This window comes from Dromiciops gliroides, chromosome 2, assembly GCF_019393635.1.
Source record: "Dromiciops gliroides isolate mDroGli1 chromosome 2, mDroGli1.pri, whole genome shotgun sequence".
In the NCBI taxonomy this organism is placed as follows: domain Eukaryota; kingdom Metazoa; phylum Chordata; class Mammalia; order Microbiotheria; family Microbiotheriidae; genus Dromiciops; species Dromiciops gliroides.
The window spans coordinates 200,208,177-200,231,750 of NC_057862.1; the positions used below are offsets into that span (position 1 = coordinate 200,208,177).

The 23,574-nt window shown below is 38.5% G+C and overlaps 1 protein-coding gene across 1 annotated transcript in view; it reads right to left on the reverse strand.

Moving 5' to 3' along the window:
* NUBPL (nucleotide binding protein like) overlaps positions 1-23,574 on the reverse strand; it is a 340,415-nt gene that overhangs the window by 13,212 nt on the left and 303,629 nt on the right. The gene's annotated exons all lie outside the window — the stretch shown is intronic.

Here is a 23,574-nt window from a genome sequence, read left to right on the forward strand (position 1 = left end):
TCAAATCAATTTAGGTTCAGACTATCCTCTGAATTGCTTAATCTCTGAAAGAGACATTCAAAATGAAAATAGGAGGTCAAAGTATTCCATTTGAGGGTAGGTACAGTAATTGTGCATGTATATAAAAATGAAAGCTATTTGGCAGCCAATCACAACAAGATAAGGTCTTTGCTTTCTTGTTGGAGGTCTTCCAAGTCATTTGTATGTCACTTTTGCTTATAATACAAAGGTATATACATGCTTGCTAAGTAAAAAATGAAAATTTCTTAAAGTTAGCAGAAAAGGTTAGGAAAAAATAGAATAAAATTATCTTATTGCTACCAGTAGATGTTTAATGGACTCCTTGAGATAGGCCTATCTAGGCATTGTCAGTCAATACACATTTATTAAATACCTACAAAGGTCACCTTGGTGGTACAATGGATAGAGTATCAGGTCTGAAGTCTAGCTGTGTGACCCTGGGCAAAACACTTAACCCCTATTTGCCTAGTTCCTCCTCAGTAAAACAGGGACACACCTAAGAAGGAAATAGCAAACTACTCCAGTCTATTTGCAAAGAAGACCCCAAGGCATAGTATCAGAAAGGATTAAACAACAACAACAGTAATAAAGTATTTAATGTGCACCAGGCCCTACACTAAGCACTCCGGATACAAAGAAAGGCAAAAGACCGTGTCAGCTCTCAAGAAGCTCACAACATGCCAACAGCTGTGCAGTCGAAATGTCTACAGGATACACTGGAGACAGTCGACAGAGGAAAGACACTACTAGCATTTCTGGGGTTGGAATGAGATCTGCTTCTCACTCATATCTGATGCTGCCATGTACTAGCTGTATGTGACTTTAATCTCTGTGAGTTTCAGTTTTCTTATCTAGAAAATGAGGAGTTGGAATGATGATCTCCAAGGTCCCTTTGAACTCTGACATTTTATTATCCTCTTAGTAAGGAAAAGTGAAATATAGATATAAAAAATAGATCACCTTCCTAGTTTCTCATGTTGTAACAAACAAGAACTATCAGTAAACTGAAAGTCTGAGAAATCAGGGTTGACTGACTATGGCACTTGGACTCCTTAAATAACACTGAATCCATGCAAAGGTGACTGAGTCTATCTAATAAATTCAACTAAACTATCAACAAATATTTACTAAGCATCTACTATGTGCTCAGCACTGTGCTAGATAGTTTAGGTTATTACATTTTAAGTCAGTGTCATTTGTTATGTGGCCCTGTATCAAGACAATCAAAGGACTGACCACTCTATCTCTTAGTTTGTAAACCTCTATGGTGGGCCCCCCCCCGCCCCCCCACCCCCCCAGCTCCCCCCCCCACGGGGCCAATAATCCTGGCAAAATTATCAAGACACTTTAAAAAGAATTCAGCTGGTCACCCCCAAATTTAATAAGTTCAAATATTTTTTACAAACTTTTCCTCATAATACATTCTGAAAGAATGCATTGGCCCAAGCTATAAGTAAAAATAATACATGTAAACTTGGGAACACTAACTCTAATGGGATGTTTTTTTCAAACCTAGGAACACTAACTCCAGTGGGAGGAATAATAGAAACACAAACCTCTATTTATGATAATGAATTACTGCACTCAGCTACACAATCCTATAATGATCTCTCTGCATTTGATAGATTCTAGGACCCTGCCCATTTCATTCAAACACACAATAATTCCATCTCCTCTAAAATATAACCCATCAGTTAAAAATGAAAAAGGTTCTGAGTGAAAAAAGAAATCTTGCTATCAGAATTGTTTAGCTTGTATATCAAGTGGTGGGATCCAATTTTTGTCAGAATATTTTCCTTTATTAATGCGTTTCATTTAATCAAGACTAGATCAAAGTATAGGAAGAATTAAAAAAGGGGAACTGAATTCCCCCAATTTATATGCCTTTGAGACAATTCAACATACCCTCAACTCAAAATGTTATATCACCTTTCTTTTTAGCAAACTGCAGGAATAAATGGGAAGAAATTGGGCACCTTAATTCCTAGGGAATGGCTGAAAAAAACAAACATGTTATATAAATGTTACAGAATATTATTGTGATGAAGATTAAATTAATCATGATAATAACAAAACTCCTGTTCATTCCCCTTCTGATATTCTGTTCTTTCTGTATTTTTAAAATGTTTCAATTATACTTTTTCCTTCCTTTATTTTTTTAATCCCTGTCAGCACCCATCCATTTCCCTTAACAGAAATTTTCTCCCTCAAATCTAAAGTCCTCCCTTGTAACAAAAATCAATAGTCCAGCAAAGTGGATTCAGTGAATGGCCATGTCTGCAAATGTTTGCTTCATTCTGTACCTCTATTCTCTTCTGCAAAGAGGTAGAAAGCATATTTCCCCATTTGTCTTCTGAAGTCCTCATTGGCCATCACATTGATCAGAGTTCTTGTCTTTTGAAATTGTTTTTGTTTCTAGTTTGTCTGTTCTCCTATAGCCCCTCTAATAATGATTATTTTTTTTTGTCATCTATAGCAATCTGATAGGTGTGAGGTAAAATCTAAGAGCTGTTTTAATTTGTATTCTTTTATTAGCAATTAGAGCATTTTTTATATTGTTGTTGATAGATTGCATTTCTTCTATTGAATACTTTTAGTTTCCATCATTTGACATTTACTTATTAAGGAACGACACTTTCATGAATGTATGGGTCAATTCCCCATTTATTTTAGATATTAGACTCTTATCAGAGAAATATGCTACAAATATTTTCCTAGTTAGCTATTTGTCTTCTAATTCTAATGATTTTATTTTTGCAAAAGCTTTTCAATTTCATAATGAAAACTGATTTTTTAATGACCATCTCTTATCCCTAGATTACTCAAGAACTCTCTCTGCTCATAGTTATAAAAGGTATCTCTTTCCTTCTACTTCTAATTTGTCTATGATATGATTTTTATAGTTAGGTTGTATAGTCATTTGGAACTTATTATGGAAGATAGTATGAAATGTTAGCCTAAATCTAACTTCTGCCAGACTTTTTCCTAATTTTCCCAGGTTTTTTTTGTCAATTAAGGAGTCCTTACTTCAGTAGTTGGTATCCTTAGATGTACTGAATACTATGCTATTGAATTCAATTGCATTTGGATCTTGTTTACCTATTCTAGGCCACTGACCTACTTTTACATTTAAAAAATTAGTACCAAATAGTTTTGATGATTGCTGCTTTGCAATATAGTTTGAGAGCTGGTACTGCCAATTCTCTTTTGTATTCCTAATTCATGATTTCTCTGAGATTCTTGACCTTTTATTTTTCCAGATAAATTTTATTATTACTATGTCTAGTCCTCTAAAATACTCTTTTGGTAGTTTGATTGGCATAGCATTCAATCTATACTGTAATTTAGGTGGTATTGTCAGTTTTATTATATTTACAGTCAATGATGAGCAATTAATTCCTCTCTATTTGTTATTTTATTTCTGTAAAAACTGCTTTGGAAAGTATTCATAATTCTTGCATGTATTAATTCCCCTATAATTATTTAAATGTTCCTTTATTTCTCTAAAGAATGTTTTATAACAGTATTCATAATTCTTGTGTGTATCTTTTTATTCTGATAAAAGTATTTTATTTTTTTCCAGTTACATGTAAAAATAGTTCTCAACATTTGTTTATACAAGCTTTCCAATTTCAGATTTTTCTCCCTCTCTCCCCTCCCTCCCCCCCCTCCCCTAGACCTCAGGTAATCTGATATAGGTTATTTATATATATAAATATAAATAAATATATATATATATATATATATATATATATATATATATAACATTAAACATATTTCTGCATTAGTCATGTTATAAGAGAAGAATCAGAGCAATGAGGAAAAACCTCAAAATAGAAAAACAACAGCACCAAAAGCATAAGAAATAGTATGATTTAATCAGCATCTATACTCCACAGTTTGGTTTTTTTTTTTTCCTGGATTTGGAGATCCCCTTCCATCATGAGTCCCCTGGAACTCTTCTGTACCATTGCATTGGTGAGAAGAATCTAGTTTATCACAGTTGATCAACACACAATGTTGATGATACTGTGTACAATGTTCTTCTGGTTCTGCTCATCTCACTCATCATCAGTTCATGCAAGTCCTTCCATGTTTCTCTGAACTCCTCCTGCTCATTGTTTCTTACAGCACAATAGAATTCCATTACATTCATATACTACAACTTGTTCAGCCATTCCCCAATTGATGGGCAACCCCTCAATTTCCAATTCCTTGCCACCACAAAAAGAGCAGCTATAAATATTTTTGTACATGTGGGTCCTTTTCCCTTTTCTTGTGTGTATCTTGATACATAGAATCCCAGATGTTTTATAAATTCTACAGTTATTTTGAATGGATTTTTTTTCTATTTTGTTCTGCTGAATTTTGTTGATAACATTAAAGAAATCCAATGTTTTTTGTGGGTTTATTCTGTATCCTGCTATTTTACTGAAGTTGTTAATTTTTCTATTAATTTGAGTTGTTTTTCTAAAATTAAAACTATAGATGCCTTTTTACTTCTTTGTTTATTCTCTTAATTCCTTTTTCTTGTCATTAATTTTGCTATCATTTCTAAAACTATATCAAATAATAATGGTGAAAAGGGACCTTGCTTCCCTCCTGATCTGTGTGTAAATTGCTGTTCCATTACAAAGAGAGACAACTCAGATACTGCTTATCATTTTTTTTTTTTGGCAGAGCAATGAGGGTTAAGTGATTTGCCCAGGGTCACACAGCTAGTAAGTGTCAAATGTCTGAGGCTAGATTTGAACTCAGGTCCTCCTGAATCCAGGGCTGGTGCTTTATCCATTGTGCCACCTGGCTGTCCCCCTGTGTATCATATTAACGAAAGGTCTAAATAATTTCTAGTGGTTTTAATATGAAAGAATGTTATATTTTCTCAAAAAAAATTTTCTATAACTATTAAAATAATCATGTGATTTTTGGTGTTTTAAAATATTAATATGTGGGGCAGCTAGGTGGTACAGTGGATAGAGCACTGGCCCTGGATTCAGGAGGACCTGAGTTCAAATTCGGCCTCAGGCACTTGACACTTACTAGCTGTGTGTTCCTGGGTTCAAATATGACCTCAGACACTTAGTAGCTGTGTGACTCTGGGAGAGTCACTTAACCCAATTTGCTTAAGTTCCTTTTCTGTAAAATGAGCTGAAGAAGGAAATAGCAAACCACTCCAGCATCTTTGCCAAGAAAAATCTCAATTCATGAAGAATTGGACACCGCTGAACAACAACAGTGAGAAAACTCTTCTACCTATGTCAATTGGCAAATATACTGAAAAATATAATCTCTAATAGACTGGGTCACTGTGAGTTAAGTAATTTGTTTGTGGTTAACAGTTAGTATATATTATAGGTTCAATTTGAACCCAGGACTTACTTGCTCTGAGAACAGTTGTTGTTTTTAAAAAATCTATCCTTACTTTTCTATATCTCTGAATATATACTAGTAACAGTGCTAAAATTAGAGTGGGTAGAAAAGATCTTCTGAAAAAATTAAATTCCAATCCTAGAGTATAAAGCAGAGCTATGTTATAGTCTCACTTTAAAAAAAATTTAATAACTTGGTCCATCCTTCAGATGAAGTAGATATATAACTTCCAGCTACAGTAAATAGGATGAAATGACTTTATTATATCTAAGTGGGAGCAGATTTACAAAAGCAGTTAGCTGAACCTCTTGGCTATCTATTGTCAGAAAGAACAGCTTAGCATTAATTATATAAAAATAAAATTTTTGTATCTGGTAGACATTCTTCAATATTTAAATGGACAACAGGAAATAATCCCATCCAACAGGTCTATTCATCTAGTTACTTGGGGATGAATTTTACAGCTAACTCATTATATTGGGATACTCAACATTAGATATATTAGATCTATACTGAAGTTGTTTCATAGGTAAGTTGGCCAAGTGTTCTAAGAAGTTTTCAGCCCCAAACTTTGAGAGACAGTTTGATGAAATACCTCCCTTCCTTCAAGGCCCAACTCAACAGGTGCCAAGCAACTGATGTAGGAGGCAAAAAGGGAACTAAGTCTTCCTGACTTTATGCCTGGTACTCTATCCACTGTGCCATCTAGTCTTTTTTCCTTACTGGGGGTTCTTCATACCAAACCTAAGACCCAAGCTCTAATTCAGATATTAGCTCTAAGAGGGATTCAGACCCCAGTTAAGGGATAACTTACAAGTCAGGATGCTAGGTTCTCTTATCCACATAAATCAGTACCCATAACGGGAACATAGGGAGGTAGGCCATGAAGACAGACTATAAGAATGATACATTGAAAGGCTATAGAAACTCAAACTAGGAATAAATAATAAATGAAGATGTTTTGAAACTAAGCATGGGAATCAGAAAGAGACATGTGCAGAAAAGCCAAACCTGTCTCCAGATTCACCCTATGACGCGTAAACCCCCAAAACAGAGCTTCACAGAAAAAGGTACCTGCCTCGGGGGTTGGCTTAGGACCCCAGGAACTCCAAATTAGGATAGGCCCTCCCCTGTACCTCCCTAAGATGGAGATTATTATAATGAGACTGAGAATCAATTTACCCGTACTATAAATATAACTGTCTTTCCTTTCCTTATTTGAGAGATACCTTTCCACTATTCTGGTTCTCTCCCTGTGGTCACTCACAGTATTGCAATACAACTTGGGACACTGAGTCTTGTAATTCTTTTGGGACAACTCACAATCAATTTGACCCTAAATTCTATCCCACATCACAACTACCTTCTCTTGATTTGTACAACTAAAATCATCTCTCCCTCCTCGAATTTTTCATAGTGCTTTGACGGTAATTCTTCATTTTCCATATCCCATCCTGTCTGGTATTGTAGTTATTTGTGTCTGATCCTTCCTATTAAGAAAGTACTCCTACATCCTAGCACAGCACTTTGTACACAGCAGCTACCTAGTAAATGTTTGTTTTTCACCTGAACACAAGAAAACACTAGTCCTCGTGAGTAAGACAGAAAAGAAAATAAGTTAGGCACTAAACTTTCACAATTCAGTCTCAGTTCTGATTTCTTCGTTTCTTCTTAAAATATACAGGCTCCTTCTTTACTAAAAACAAATTAGATCAATACATCAGGCAGAGAATTCAAACATGGATTGACGATTGTTCATTACTTACCAAAGATTTGCCCAAGACAGTTGGTATTTGAGAAAAATAACCCTAGAGACATATTAATTGTTAATTCCTCTAGGCTGTCCAAGTCTTATCTGTATATTAAGTCAGGAATAGAAAGGAGGAGGCAGATTTGAGAAAGGTTTCAAAAGAATCCACAGGACTTTGTAACTAAAAGGACTCATGAGGTGGGTCAGAAGGGGTTAGAGATGATTCAGGGGCTTAGAACTTAGAAGACAAGAAGGACGATGGTACCATTAACAGAAATGGAAAAGTCAGGAGTTATTGGTTTAAGGAAAAGCAAAACACTTTCAGTTTTGGATGCATTGATTTTGAAAGGCTAGCAGGATATTTTAATCAATGTTTCAAATATCACTTAAATATTTAATTGCCAGATGATAAGATGCATTATTAAGTAGCCCACTGATTTAATTAAATGCTAGCTATCTAGTGAATTCCTCATTCACTCCCATAGCTAAATAATCTCTGGATTGCCTTAAGACTCAGTTGGGAACTGTAACACAGGGAAAACAGAAAGATGTTCCTAAAAAACTCCTTTAGAAGAAGTCCATTCCTTTTTTTTTTTTTTTGAGAATTACTATTAGCAGGGAGGGTACCAAAATGCTTACATTTTTATGGCAACATTATACAGACAGAAAGTCTCTTCATTTGTACAACCACCAATAACATTCCAGCAGAGTACAGGAAAACTGGCTAATTTAAGGCAGACCCTCCCCTCCCTTAGGGAGCAGCACTCCAAGTCAACAAAGATTCATCTGCATTTCCTAAGTGCCCTTCACTAAGATTAAGTAACAAGGTTACAAATAAAGGTAAAAACACAAACCCAGCTCCCAAGGAGCAGACACTCTAATAAGGGAGACAATATGCAAATAACTAAGAACATCCAAACCAAATACAGCGTAAATAGGTGGTAATCACTGAGAGGGGAGGAAGAAAGTGGGATTTAAGTGGTGTTTTGAAAGAAACCAGGGAAGTTAGGAGTTAAGAGGGAGGGAGGGAAGAGGCCTGGCGGAAAGACTGCCAGTGCAAATGCATGGAATTAGAAGAGGGAGAGTCATGTGGGAGAAACAGTAAATGGGCTGATGTACCTGGATCACCAGATGGTGCAGTGGATAGAGGGCCTGATCTGAAGTCAGGTAAGATGAGTTCAAATCTAGTCTCTTTCTAGTTGGGTGAGTCACTTAACTGCTCACTGTCTACCTCAGTTTTCTCACCTACAAAACAGGACTAACAGAACCTACCAAAATGGAATAATTTATCAAGTTATTTGTAATTTTTTTTTTTTTTTAGTGAGGCAATTGGGGCCAAGTGACTTGCCCAGGGTCACACAGCTAGTAAGTGTTAAGAGGCCGGATCCAAACTCAGGTACTCCTGACTCCAGGGCCTGTGCTCTATCCACTGCGCCACCTAGCTGCCCCCTTGTAAATCTTAAAATACTATATAAATACTGGTTATTACTGTCATCATTAAGTGCAAAGAGAAGGGTAAAGTGCAAGAGACATAGGCTTCAATAACCTCCAGGACATCATGAAGAAGCTTATCTTGAACCTTAAAAAATCACTGTAGGACCATCACAGTGAAAGGACCCATTTAAAAAAATCTCATCTTCATATAGTGCTTTACAGTTTATCACATGCTTTACTTGGATTATCCCCTAATTCAATATTACTATCATTATTCTGTGTAGCCTGGGACCCCACAGCCTCATCATTTCCATTGTCACTTCCATCTGGATGCAGCTTTGTGTTCCACTATCCAAACTGGACCTCCAGAGACAATGTCAGAGAGCAGCTCAGCTGCCAAACTCCCTGTATATGACCTTGCCCCATGCCCTACCTCACCTCCTTTCCACTTCTTTCTCTAGGAACTCCCATCAAATCAATATTACCCATCACTTCTAGAAAGGACCACCCCATTGTTGTCATCACTATCCCAGGAACATCCTAGGCCTGAACACTCTCATCTGGCAACCACTGCCCTATATGTCCTTAAAGGCAGGGGCTTCTTTTGATTTGTATCCCTAGCACTTAGCACAGTACTTGGTACATAGGTAGTACTTAAAAAATGTTTTCATCTTCATTTGTTTCACTGTTGAGGTCACTGAAGTTCAACAAAGTCTTGACTCTTACAAGAGCACTAGCTAATACGTGGAAGAGCTGTACTATAAATCCAGGTTTTTTAAAGTCAGTCTACTGCTCTTTCCATTATATTATATACCTTCAAAGTCCTGTAGTGAGATTTAAAGTATCCAAATATCAAACTGTAAGGTTTCCCAATTAATTAATTATTATTTTTTTTTTTAGTGAGGCAATTGGGGTTAAGTGACTTGCCAAAGTCACACAGCTAGTAAGTGTTAAGTGTCTGAGGCTGGATTTGAACTCAGGTCCTCCTGACTCCAGGGCGGGTGCTCTATCCACTGTGCCACCTAGCTGCCCCCCCCAATTAAATTTAACAAATATTTATTAAATACCAACTATGTGCAAAGCATTGTGTTGAACTGGCGGAAGAAGGAAAGTGCTGGTAAAGAAATATAAAGAGGAAAAAATTGCCTCTGCCCTCAAGGTATATTCTACTGGGAGGATGCATCATGTAAACTGACTAGATACATGCTAATTTCAATCAACCAAGAAATATTTATTCAACTCTACTATAGCCAGGCACTGTGCTAGGCATTGGGTATAGAAATATAAAGAACGAAACAATCCCTATTCTCAAAGCTTAAATTCTGACTGGGAACAGAACAAGTAAATATACAAAGATATACAGAATAAATATAAAGAAAAGACAAATAAACACAAAGTAATAAAACGCAAGGTAGTTTGTGAGAGAAGGCACTACTAGCAGGAGAGGGAAACAAAACAAGTTTCATGTAAAAGAAGCCTTCATGGTACTTGATCTGTGTTTGGAAGGGAAGACGGAGAGAGGTTGGTTCTATGAGGTAGAGAGAAGGAGAGAGTGCATTCCAGGCTTATATGGGGGTCAGGGAGTGCAAAGACATGGAGAAAGGATTCATATATATGTGTATAATGAGCAGAACGAAGGCCTGCTTGGCCAGAGAGCAAAGTGAAAGATAGGGAGTAATTATAAGGCTGGAAAGAGAGGTTGGGGCAAGGTTGTGAAGGACTTTCAAAACAGAGGGTTTTAGATATGATCCCAGAGGATCAATTTTGAGAAGAAAGAGACTACTCACTACCCATCAGGAAGGGCTTCCTAAAGGAAATGGAGTTTGGAATGAGCCTCAAAGGAAGCCAGGTTTTCTAAGAGTATTTTCCAAAGAAATAATCATCTAAGACTTTTTTTTCCTGGTTTAACTATCTCAGAAATTACACATAAAGAATATCAAAGTTTGGCTTGAAGGAAAAATTAAAATCTATTATTTTCAATAAAAAGCAATTACTTTTAAAATACTATGAAAATTATGGCAAACTTTTGTTATAAAAGCAGACACTGGGATTTTCTTGGGGGAGAATCTTTTTTAAAAAACAACATTGGGACAGCTAGGTGGCACAGTGGATAGAGCACTGACCCTGGATTCAGGAGGACCCGAATTCAAATTCAGCCTCAGACACTTGACACTTACTAGCTGTGTGACCCTGGGCAAGTCACTTAACCCCAATTGCCTCACATCCCCCCCCCCCATATTATTTAATGGTGTAGTTTTGATGGTTGGAGTAAATTGGCTGAGAAAATTATAAGTAATGGATCAAAGCAAAAATTAGTCTAGGGATTCTGAAAGCATATGGGAGATGAGAAAGGAGAGAGGGTTGTCTTTCCTGCTAGATCATAGAAGTCTTCAGTGCCAGGATATGTCACTGTGACAAATATGTAAAAAGTAGGGCTAGAATATTACATTCTTTAGAAAAATCAGCTGCATTAGGAAAAGAACAAAAAATGAAGCAACCAACAATAACATGTAGGATAAAAAACTATTTGAAGGAACAAGAAGAAAATCTAAAAAATATCAAAAGGAAGGAAAATATTATGTTTAATATGAATAATGCATCATAATATTTGACACAGAAATTAAGACATTTATACAGTACTTTAAGGTTTGTAGCTCTTGACATGCTTATGACCTCATTTGATCCTCTTGACAATCCTGGATCACTTACCTACTCTTCTCTGTTTAGCCACCATCCTAGTGGTATAGGCCCTCACTTCTGTAGCCTGACCTATTTTAACAGGCTCTCAGTCTTCTTACCCCACACCCCACGCCAATCTGTCTTTTACATTAACAGACTCATCTTTTTTTTTTTCTTTTTTTTCAGTGAGGCAGTTGGGGTTAAGTGACTTGCCCAGAGTCACACAGCTAGTAAGTGTCAAGTGTCTGAGGTTGGATTTGAACTCAGGTCCTCCTGAATCCAAGGCAGGTGCTTTATCCACTGCGCCACCTAGCTGCCCCAGACTCATCTTTCTTATGCACAAATCTAGCTTTATCATTCCTCTTTTAAACCTTCAATTAGGCCTCAGTTTCTTAGTTTGGTCTTTAAAGTTCTTTAGAATCTGGCACCATCCTATCAGTCTTTCCAGCCTTATTTCATAGTAATCTAAGGCTCCAGCCACACTAAACCACTCGTCACTCTCTATAAATTTCCTAAGCTCTTCTACTGCCAACCACCCTGCACCCATCATTTCCAATGCCTATGATGCTACCACCCCTTTCCCTGTGAAATACTACCCATTATTATCACAATCAGGGAGGCAAGGCAGTTGATCTATTAGGCAATAAGACAGCAGTTGTTGGCAAGAACCTGAAAGAGTGTTAGCCTATCTCGTTTAGAGGCTAACTATAGACAGCGTATTAGAAATAATAAAAATCGTAACATAACTAACATCACATAGAATTAAAAAATTTATAAAGCCCTTTACATATATTATCTAGTTTGAGCCTCACAACCACCTTGTGAGTCCAAGCTGTGGTTATTGCCATTTTACATATGAGGGATCGATCTGTGGCTGAAAGATTAAATAACTTGCCTAGGGTCACAGGCTAGGAGAACCAGAACCTCTGAGCTGATGTTTACACTGGTCCATTAAAATGCTGTAGAGTAGAGGTCAGGGATAAAGAGGGAGAGCTGAGGGAAGATGAGCAAGAGAAGTGGGAAAGACCTTTTCATGAAAAAAGCAGCCACATCACGTAGTTCTGGGTGTTGGCTTACTTGGTTAGCTTTCCCTGCGTGTCTGTTCTTGCTTCCCTCTATTTGTGTATCCTCAGGAAATTTTAGGCTGTGCCACAAGCAGGGAAATGCATTAAATGAACGTGAAAGGGCCATTGGGAGGTTAGTGATAGGTTCATCGCAGACAGTCCGTATATTCTTAGTCCATATGTTTTAACTTGTGTGTGTGTGTGTGTGTGTGTGTGATAGACCCATTTGGCCGTTGGGTGAAGCCTAAGGACTTCTTTTTTTGGCATAATATTTTTGAGTGTACAAAATAAATTATATAGGATTATAAAAGAAACTAATTATAGTGGTTACACCCATAAAAATATTAAAACAACAATAACAACAACAGCTAAGTTCACAGACCCCCCAAGTGAAGAATCCATGCTTTCTCTCTAAGATGGACCTGTGTCAGAAATCCCAGGGCCAAGGCCTTAAAAATCTGTAGGACTCTGGCAGTAATGGCAGCATAGCAAAGAGACTATAACCTAAAAAGGTCTGATGAATGCAACACGCCAGCTGGGTGAACAGCTGCAGTCATGAGAGGGGGTGGCTGCCTGACTTGTGATGCAGTAGGAGCATCCTAGACAGAAGATCAGAGAATCTGCATCAAGTGACCTCATCTATAATGTTGTGGTTGTGGCTTCCTGATCCTGTCTTTGTTTCTCACCCTATTCTAGGGTGACAGGCACAGGCCTTTCTAAGATCTTATCCACAGGCCTATAACAAGGGTGGTTGGGAGGGGGTTGAACCAGGGATTAGGCAGTCAGACAGGGGAGTGCCTATTCACAGACCGATCAACAGTTTAAGGCAAGGCTTCTTGTCTTTTGGGGGGATCCCAAGTGGGTTTTAGATGCTGTCAAGTTGGCTCTTGGGAAGGGCAAGTATATAAAATAGTATATAAAATTGTATAGAAGCCATCTTGGGTTGAGAGCTTGCAGTACAAAGGGCTTAAAAGACCACTTAGCAGGATGTATGATGCCAAGGTGTCAGATGCACAAACTGATGTGAGCTTATATTTGAATGAATGATTAGGAGACAGAGGGAGAAGGTGGGGTTAGGATCAGAAAACTATACATTATTACTAGAGCAGAATGAGACCCCCAATTCATGTAGTTTGGAGGGGTCAGCTGGACACCAGAAGTTCCTAAGGACTGGTGCTTTGCCTGAGTTTCCAGGGTGGCTTCCTTGATCATGTATCTTGGTAGTGCTAAGCTCAGGTTTAAGCCCTTAGGCAAAAAAGAGAGCCCCTCTATTGGTTAAATAAAGGCTACCTAGAGACCTTAGTCTCCTAAAGGATAGCCATACTAGACCCTGTGCATCTGGCAAAGGGGCCTCACTCACTGAGTTTAGTGCTATAAGCATCAGTGCCCCCATAACTAAACAGCTGGCAAGTCTTAGTAATTCTCTTTCCTTCTCTCTACTCACATTGCCACAGCCCTAGTCAAAGCCCTCATCACCTTCTGCCCGGGCTACAATAATTGCTTCCCAATTGTTCTCCTGCATCCAGACTCTTCTTCCCAAAACCCCTTTGACACAGATACCCAAATTATCTTACTAATGTAAAAGTCTGACCTCGTCATTTTCATGCTCACAAACCTTCCTATTGTCTCAACCTTTCATGCCTGGCATTGAAAGCCCTCTACAATTTCAATGTTTAGTCAGTAAACATTTATTAAGGGGCAGCTAGGTGGTTCAGTGGATAAAGCACTGGCCCTTGATTCAGGAAGACCTGAGTTCAAATCCAGCCTCAGACACTTGATACTTACTAGCTGTGTGACCCTGGGCAAGTCACTTAACCCTCATTGCTCTGAAACACACACATACACACACACACACACACACACAAACACACACACACACACACACACAATTTATTAAGCACCTACTATACATGTCAGACACTATGCTGAGTGCTGGGGATACAAAAAGAGGAAAATGAAAATCCTTGCCCTCAAGGTGATCCTAGTCTAATGGGGGAGACAACAAACAAACAAGTAGATACAAACAAGCTATATATAGGATAAAAAGAAAATATTTTACAGAGGAAAGGCATATTAGAATTAAGAGAGGTTAGGAAAGGCCTCCCATAGAAGATGGGATTTTAGTGGGGACTTAAAGGGAGCCAGGGAAGCCAAGAGGTGCAGATGAGGAGGGAGAGCATTCTGGACATGGGAGACAGCCCCCAAAAATGCCCAGAACCCAGAGATGGAGTGCCTTGTTCTTGGAACAGCAAGGAGACCACGGCCATTGGATCAAAGAGGGCAAAGAGCAAGGTGTAAGACAACTGGAAAGATAGGTGGGAGTGAATCTATGAAGGGCTTTGAATGGCAAACAAGATTTTGTATTTGATTCTTGGGGGCAATAGGGAGCCACTGAAATTTATCAAATTGGGGTGGGGGAATGCTGTAAGACCCACCAGCAGCCTATTGCAATAGTCCAGGCATGAGGTCATGAGGGCTGAACCAGAGTGACGACACAGTCAGGGAAGAGAGGACGGCACATTTGAGAGATGTTTCAAAGGTAAAAATCAACAGGTTTTGGCAACAGATTTGATGTGGGGTCGGGGATGAGGAATAGCAAGGAGTTGAGGATTAGGTTGTGAGCTTGGGGCGACCGGGAGCATGGTGTTGACCTCAAGAGTAACAGGGAGATTAGGAAGTAGGGAGGTTTGGCTTTGGACATGTTGAATTTGAGCTTTAAGCTTACAATCTACCTCCAAATGACCTTTTCAGTCTAACTTCATATGACATCTCACAGACTCTATGTTCCAGTCCAGCTGGATTACTTGCTCCTCCCTAAAAACACAATATACCAGGGCGGCTAGGTGGCGCAGTGGATAAAGCACCAGCCCTGGATTCAGGAGTACCTGGGTTCAAATCCGGCCTCAGACACTTGACATTTACTAGCTGTGTGACCCTGGGCAAGTCACTTAACTCCCATTGCCCCACCCAAAAAAACCCCCAAAAAACCCAAAACCACAATATACTATGTTCCATTTTTCTACTCTTGTACAAGGTGGAGTATAAACCCTCTTCACCTCTGCTTTTCACCGTCCTTATTTTCCTTCAAGATTCAACACTGGAGCCAAGTCATCTGGAAGTATTCCCTAATTTCTTCAATTTTTCATGCTCCCTTTTTACTCAAATGATCTTGTATCTATTTAGCTGTGCCTATGTGTGCTCTGCCTTAGAAGAGTGTAAACTGTGAACTCCTTGAAGGAGTTTGTCTTTTATCTCTGAGTTGGCACCCAAAACAGAACACAGTGCCCTACCACATAGTAGGCCATTTTACAGATTAGGAAACTGAGGTTGAGAGCGCTTAAGTGACTTGAACATGATCACACAGGTACTAATGTCTAAGGTATTTGAACTCAAGTCCTATGAAATGTATAGCTTAGGAAGGAGCAGGGGGTTCTCTTCACTTTTTTTGTGTCATGGACCCCTTTGGCAATCTGGTGAAGACTATGGACCCTTCTCTGAATCTAGTTTTTAAATACACCCGACAAATTCTATAGGATTACAAAGGAAATGAACAATAATGAAATAGTTTTTGAAATATTTTTTTTTTAAAGTTCATGGATTCCAGGTTAAGAACTCCTCCAAAGGAAGACCTTTCCTGAGTTAGTTGGCATGACTGAAAGTAGACCTTTGGGAGGACAGATGAGGCAAGAATATGGCAGATTAAGGACTCACTCAGGCCCCATTATTTTCATGGGGGCTGGGGAGGGGGGTCAACAAATCTTTCACAGAGCAACTGTTACAGCTGTAATGGCTCAGGAAGACCAACACTTGTCTTGGACAGTGCTCAAAGAATGGATTCTTCCAAACCGGGCTCACAAGAAATTGGCTTTACTACCCTTCAAGAACTCACTGTAGCAACTGGAGCCTTAAGTCAATGTAGCCTGGAGGAAGGGGCCAAACAGGATATTTCTTACTAAGAAGCTAGCCGTCCAGGAGTTGACACAAAGATATAGAGAAGTCCTACAGATTGAGGCTTCTGTGTTCAAGCCTCTGTCCTGGTTGGGGAGGCTTTGAGAAGGGAAGAAGTTTTAGGAGCTAGCAGTAACCCCCTGACAGTAAAACGGAGGCAGAGGAAGAGACTGGATTGGCCCTTCTTGCTGCTAGGAAGCTATCAACAATTTAAGGTACCTTTCCCTCTCCTGTTACTCGAGAAGCCGGCCACTACCATGAATGACACTGTGACCAGCAGAACCAGGAAGTTCATGACAGACAGACTTCTTTGGTGTAAACATATGGTTATTGATGCCCTTCATTCTGGAAAGGTCACAGTGCCTGAGACTGAAATTCAAGAAAAACTGGCCAAGATGTGCGAGACAACTCCAGATGTCATTTTGGTCTCTGAATTCAGAATCCATTTTGGTGGTGGCAAAACAACAAGATTTGACGTAACTTATGATTCCCTTGAATATGCAAAGAAAAATAAACCAGAGCACAGACTTGTAAGGCACAAACTGAATGAGGGGGAAAAAAAAGGCAACAAGAAAACAGTGAAAGGAATGCAAGAGCAGAATGAAGAGAGTCAGGGATACTGCAAAGGCAAATGTCAGGGCTGGCAAAAAGAAGGAATAAAAGGAATTATGGATGTTTTTATCCACGAAGATAACATGTTTTTTTCTTTAAAGCATAAATAAATAAACTAGGTAAAAAAAGTAAAAGAAAAAAAAGCCCACTACCAATTTAAGGCAAGGTTTCCAGTCTTTTCTCATCCCAGGTAAGTTTCTTTCCTTTAGGAGAAGGTAAGGAAGACTAGCTGCAAAAGAAAGCAAATGCTGGATAAGGATTCAGTACAGTAAGCCATAAAGGCCTTTACAGATATTAAGCCACTAAACTTAGGAGAAGGTAATGGAATAACACTAAACCAGGATGGCAAGCAAAGAGGCCCAGGTGGACCTGCTGGTCACTTGATAATTCTTTGGAAGGGACTGTTGGTAAACAAACAAACAAAAAACCCCCCAAAAAGGTCATTGGCCTCTTCTTTGGGGATGATACTCTTACTTTTGGAGGAGTGACACTTGTGATTAGGCTGTCCTATTATAATGCAGTGTCAGAGTTGTGTATCTGTTGGAAGGAAGAAGACCTCTCTGTATACAACATGGCAGACTCCCAGGATTTGGATTCTTAGGTGTCTTTTCCTATGTGTTACATTGCTCTGTATACCTGCCTCCTACCTCTACAAATTCTTCCTGAGAACTGTCTATACATCAGGGCATTCTTGATGAAGATTGAAGATGGAGATGTGCAGACTTCTGTATATGACATTCTGCAGCAGATCATATCTGAAAAAATGTATGCCTATACAAGTGACTAAAAGATATAGAAAAATTGAGGTACCACCCACACCTATCAGATTGGCTATTATGACAGAAAAGGAAAATGATAAATGTAGGAGGTGTGGGAAAACTCAAACACTTATGCATTATTGGTGGAGTTGTGAACTCATCCAACCCTTCTGGAGAGCAATTTGGAACTATGTCCAAGGGCTTTAAAACTTGTGCATACCCTTTAATCCAGCAATACCACTATAAGGTCTATCATGTCAAAGAGATCATAAAAAAAGTAAAAGGACCTATATGTACAAAAATATTTATAGCAGCTCTTAAAAATTGGAAATTGAGGGGATGCCCATCAATTGGGGACTGGCTGAACAAGTTGTGGTGTATTAAAGTAATGGAATACTATTGCTCTATAAGAAATGATGCGCAGGTGGATTTCAGAAAAACCTAGAAAGACTTACATGAACTGATGCTGAGTGAAGTAAGCAGAGCCAGGAGAACATTGTACACAATAACAGCAACATTGTACAATCATCAACCATGATGGACTTACTCTTCTCAGCAATGCAATGATCTAAGACAATTCCAAAACACTCATGATGGAAAATGTTCTCCACATCTAGGAAAAGAACTATGGAGTCTGAATGAAGATCAAAGCATATTATTTTCACTTTTTTTTCTTTCTTGTGGTTTTTCCCTTTTTTTCTGATTCTTCTTTGACAACATGACTAACATGGAAAATATATTTAACATGATTATACTGTATAACCTATATCAGACTGCTTGTTGTCTTGGGGTAGGGAGAGGGAAAGGAGGGAGGGAGAAAAAATTTGGACCTCAAAATCTTACAACAATGAATGTTGAAAACTATATATACATGTAATTATAAAAAATAAAATACTATTAAGATGGAAAAAAAGATATAGAGAAATCAAGTCAACAAACAGAATGCAAAAAGCTATTGTGTTTGGCTTCTTTTGGAGGAGATGAGAGACAAACATTTGATTCAGTAGAGCAAAATGTCCCCTCAAATGCCCTTTTCTAACAAGGTGTTTCTTATGCAAATGTCAAAATCCTAAAAGAAACCATAATAGATATAACAACAGACTTAACTACATTTAATGACTGCATTGCTTATTAATATCAATTAAAGCATAAAGCAAGGAGACACATGCTTGCCAAAGGCATTTGCCATCATCAGAGAGTATATCTGATGCAAAGTTGAAAGGGAAGAAGGATGCCTTATAATTTAGCTCATCCAGATTCTCCTGTTTAATGGAGCCATTGTACTGACTTCACAAAACCCTGAAAACCTCTTTACTGAGATTCATAATCACAGAGTTCAGCCTAGTTATCCACATAGGAAAAATGAAGTGGATAAATGAATGGCTATCGCATGCAACTGGATGCACAACCTATCTGTCTATTTAACAAACTTTCATTAGGTACCTACTAGGTTCAAAGTCCTAGTGATACAAGAGAGAGATGGAATAGTCTTGGCAACTAGGAGTTTATATTATATGAAAGTATACATCTAGTACAAGGAAAAATTGAAGGAGAGACAACTGATAACTACAGAGGGCTTCACAAAAGAGGTGGTACCTGAGCTGAATCTGAAGGCAGACAAGGATTATGAGATAGAGAGGAGAATAGAGTGCATTCCAGGGATGGGCAAGAGCGTGAAGGAATGCACAGAACCAGAATATGAAGTTATCAGGTCAAGGGAAAAGGCAACAGTTGAATTTAGATGAAATAAAGTTCAAGAAAATGAATAATAAGAAATAAAGCTAGAAAAGTAGATGAGAACTAGCTTTATGCAGTCTCTTTACTCTCTGTGAAGGGTCAGCTGAGATTATTAAAGATAAAATAATATGGAATTTGGCATAACAGAGAGAGGAAGTTCTGCCATTGGATGGCAAGGAAATAGCTATAAATAGACTACATTAGAGAGAAGTTGGGGAAAGCCCAAGGAAGAACAAAACATTTTTCTTCAGCAATTGGCAGGATCATAGTATCATATATTTGAAGCTATGAGAGACAGGTTAGAGCTCATCTAATCCCTCCCATTCATTTTACAGATGAGGAAATAAAGGCCCATAGAGGTGAAGTGACTCATTCAAGGTCTCATAAGTAGTATAAGATAGAGCGGAAACTAAAACTCAAGTCTTATGACTCAGTTCAAAGCTCTTCCAACTTTGCCACAAATGTTTAATATAGATTAATTCAAATAGAAGAATTGATGGGAGTAAACTATAATCCAGGAAAGGGGAGCGATGTTTTTCTTTTATTTTATCTATTTATTTTTGTTTTAAGTTTGTTATTACCCTTAGTAGGTACTTCCTTCTCTAGTCTCCTTTGCTTAATTATCGTTAGTCTCCCTGCCAAATGACTGTGGGTATACCCCATCTCTTTCCCTTGGTACTCTCATAGATTCCCATTAGTCCAATTGTTATCTCTAAGCTGATGACTCCCAGATTTATATATACAGCCCTAAGTGTCTCTTCTGAGGCCTAATACCAAATCATTTATTGCCTATATGACCTTTTCCATTAAATATCCCATAGGCATATAAAACTTAATATGGACAAAATAGAAATCTTTACTTTTTACCCTAACCCAACAACTCCTCTTCCTAAATTCCCTACTTTTGTTGAGGGCAACAGAATCTTTTACTCATCCAGGTTCACCTCAACTGAGCATCATCCTCAACTCTTCTTTCTCCCTCATCCCCCACAGCCAATCAGTTAGCAGAATCTTAATGATTTTTTTCCTCCATAGATCTACTGTATCATCTTCTTGTATTTTCCACAGCTACCAAGCTGGTACAGCCTCTCCTCACCTCTCACCTAGACTACTGCTGAAGTCTTCTCATTGCTCTTCCTGTCCTTCCTTTTCTAATCCACCCTCATCATTGATGCCAAATTGATATTCTAAAAAGCGTAGGTCTGGCCATGCCACTCTCCTGCTCAGAAAGCTCCCAGAGTTTCCTAACTGCATCCATTATATCCAGAATAAAATACAAAGTCCTTTGTTTGGCATGTACAAGCCAGATTCACAGTCTGGCAGTGTCTCTTTCAGTGATTAATAGGCAGAGTACTCCACTTCATTCATCTATGGTCAAACTAAATGGGACCTATAGAGTGCTGAGCCTGGAGAAGGAAGACCTGAGTTCAATCCTGCTTCAAACACTAGCTGCATAACCCTGAGCAATGTCACTTAACCTCTGTCTGGCCTCAGTTTCCTCCTCTGTAAAATGAGTTACCTCCCTGGGGTTGCTGTGAGGATCAAATGAGATGATAATATTAGCATAGTGCTTTCCCTGGTCCATGACATTTTAGCTTCCATTCCCATGCCTGCAATATACTCCTTAACAAGTAGGTCTTAGTCTCCCTACCTCCTTTTCAAAGCTCAGCTCAAGTGTTACCTCCAACATGAGGCTTTTCCCACCTGACTTCTCCCCCAGGTCCTAGTGAAAATCATCCTGTGTTTTACTGTGCAAACATTTTGTTTAATTATAGGTATACTTGATAGTTTCCCTGATGAATGTAAGCTCCCTAAGGGGAAGGGACTATATGTTTTGTCTTTGTATCCCTAGTATCTAGTCTGGAGTCTGGTAAATGGTAGCTGCTTACTAAACACTTATTAACTTGACTGATTGACTAATCATAGAGCTGGTACAATGGATCACATCTAACTTGGAGAGTTGCTGTAGACAGGCAGGGTGAGGAAGGAGGAGCAAGCTGGACTGTATCTGGAAAATGCATGAAAGGGTTAATGAGTCCAAAATTTTTCTCTGAAATTAAGTCTGAAGTATTTAATATCAGTATTCTTCTGACAGGCTACATGGTCACAAGTCATGGAATACATAATCTCTGAAGAATTACAGCTGAGGATCACTCAAAGGTCAGTGAAAATAGACATCATGTGTGTGAGTAGGGTTCAATACCTATACAATGAAAAACTGCTCAAGAATTTGAAGGGAGATTTAGAGTCGCAGATGATTATTGTAGCGGGGGCGGATCAGCCAGTGGCCAGCCTGCCTACTCCAATGGCATCCACACCATGACGAGAGGTCCAGAGGAAGACGTCCCAGGAAGCTATGTGGGCTCCTTCAGGAGGATTTGTAGAAGACCAAAAAGAGTCATGTGGGATGGGAAGGCATGGATAGGCTGGAGTCTGCATTAGGGACATGGACCCATCTGAGGACTAAAGTAAGTTGTGGATAATAACTAAAGGAATCTTGCATATTGTACTTGCACTGAGGTCTGAGTTACACAAAGTATCAAAGGGCAGGGCAATGACAACTATTTCACAAGTTTGTAGCTTAATAGGATCCTAGATTTTGAGAAAGAAAGGCCTTTAAGATCATTATTTTTAAAATAAGGAAATACGAGCACTGAAGAGGTCAAATGACTTGCCCAGTGCCATAGGAACCTAAGTGACCAATCCAGGCTTTGAGCCCAGATGGTATGATTCCAAATCCAAGACTCGTTGAATCGAGCAGCATATTTTGAACCCTTTCCTATTCTCTGGTCTTGCCTTATGTTTGAGATCATGAAATCTAGTACTCATCTTTCAAGATTTGCTTCAAACCCATCTCGTCAATGAAGTCTTCCCTAATGCTGCGAGGTAGTACAGTGGATAGAGCATGAGGCCCCTGAAGTCAGGAAGTTCAAATCCAGCCTCAGACACGTACATAGCCTTGGGCAAGTCACACCGTTTGCCTCAGTTTCCCCATATGTAAATGGCATAATAAAGCACCTATCTCTCAGAATCATTGTTAAAGCGCTTAGCATAGTGCCTGGCATATAATCCATGCCATATAAATATCACCTACTTAGGTATTATTATTATTATTATTATTTTTTTTTAGGCAATGGGGGTTAAGTGACTTGCCCAGGGTCACACAGCTAGTAAATGTCAAGTGTCTGAGGCCGGATTTGAACTCAGGTACTCCTGAACCCAGGGCCGGTGCTTTATCCACTGCGCCACCTAACCACCCTAGGTATTATTATTATTAATGCTCTCAGAAGGAGTAAATAAATTATTTTTCCCTCTTAGACCTTAGTTTGTACTTCTCTTAGGGCCTCATTTGATTCCATTTTCATTTATTCTTATTTCTGGCATGTTTTAATTCCTGCTCGACTGTGAGCCTTTAAAAGAGTAGGAGGAAGGGGCATCCTATTTATCTTAATATCTCTCTCTGAATACCTAGTGGTCTTACATAGCAGGCATTTAATGTTGAACTAATTTGTACAAGACCAGCATTCTTGCTTTGTTGTTCACATTTTTCTTTCTTTTGTATTTTTTCAATATCAACTTCAAAGAATCTTTAAAGCTATGTCTACAAGGACTAAATACTGAACATTATGTACCCACCCCACGATTTACATGAAATCAAAGCAATGACTGAAACCACTTTTTTTTTTTAAGGTAGAATTTGTATTTAAAAAGTATATACATGCCTATTTTAAGTAGGTTTTAAATTATTTAGGAAACCATATAATGTAATTTCAAAGCAATGAGCATCATTATTTTGTGAAATAATGTGATAATATTGGGAAATATTTGGCCACAGTGCCTGGCAACTTAGTAGGTGCTTAAGAAATACTTGTTCCCTCACTTAACCTGTTGTGGACAAGTACTCTTCAAAGTGCAGACTTACAGGATAAAAAAACCTAAACCGTACCCAACCAATGCAGCTGCATGGAAATGCTGTCCTGAGAAGCATTTAAAAAAAAAAATTAGCCAGTACCTTATTTTGACCTTGACAGACCTCAACTTGAGCTGCTATCAATATATTAATTTTTCCTTATATAAATGATGAATCAAATCATCACTCTTAAGATTAATGATAATGACAGCAACAACAAACTGAAATTCTAAGAACAATTCCTACTCAGGGAAATATCTTTTCCAAAGGCAAGGAATTTTTATGAAGTAT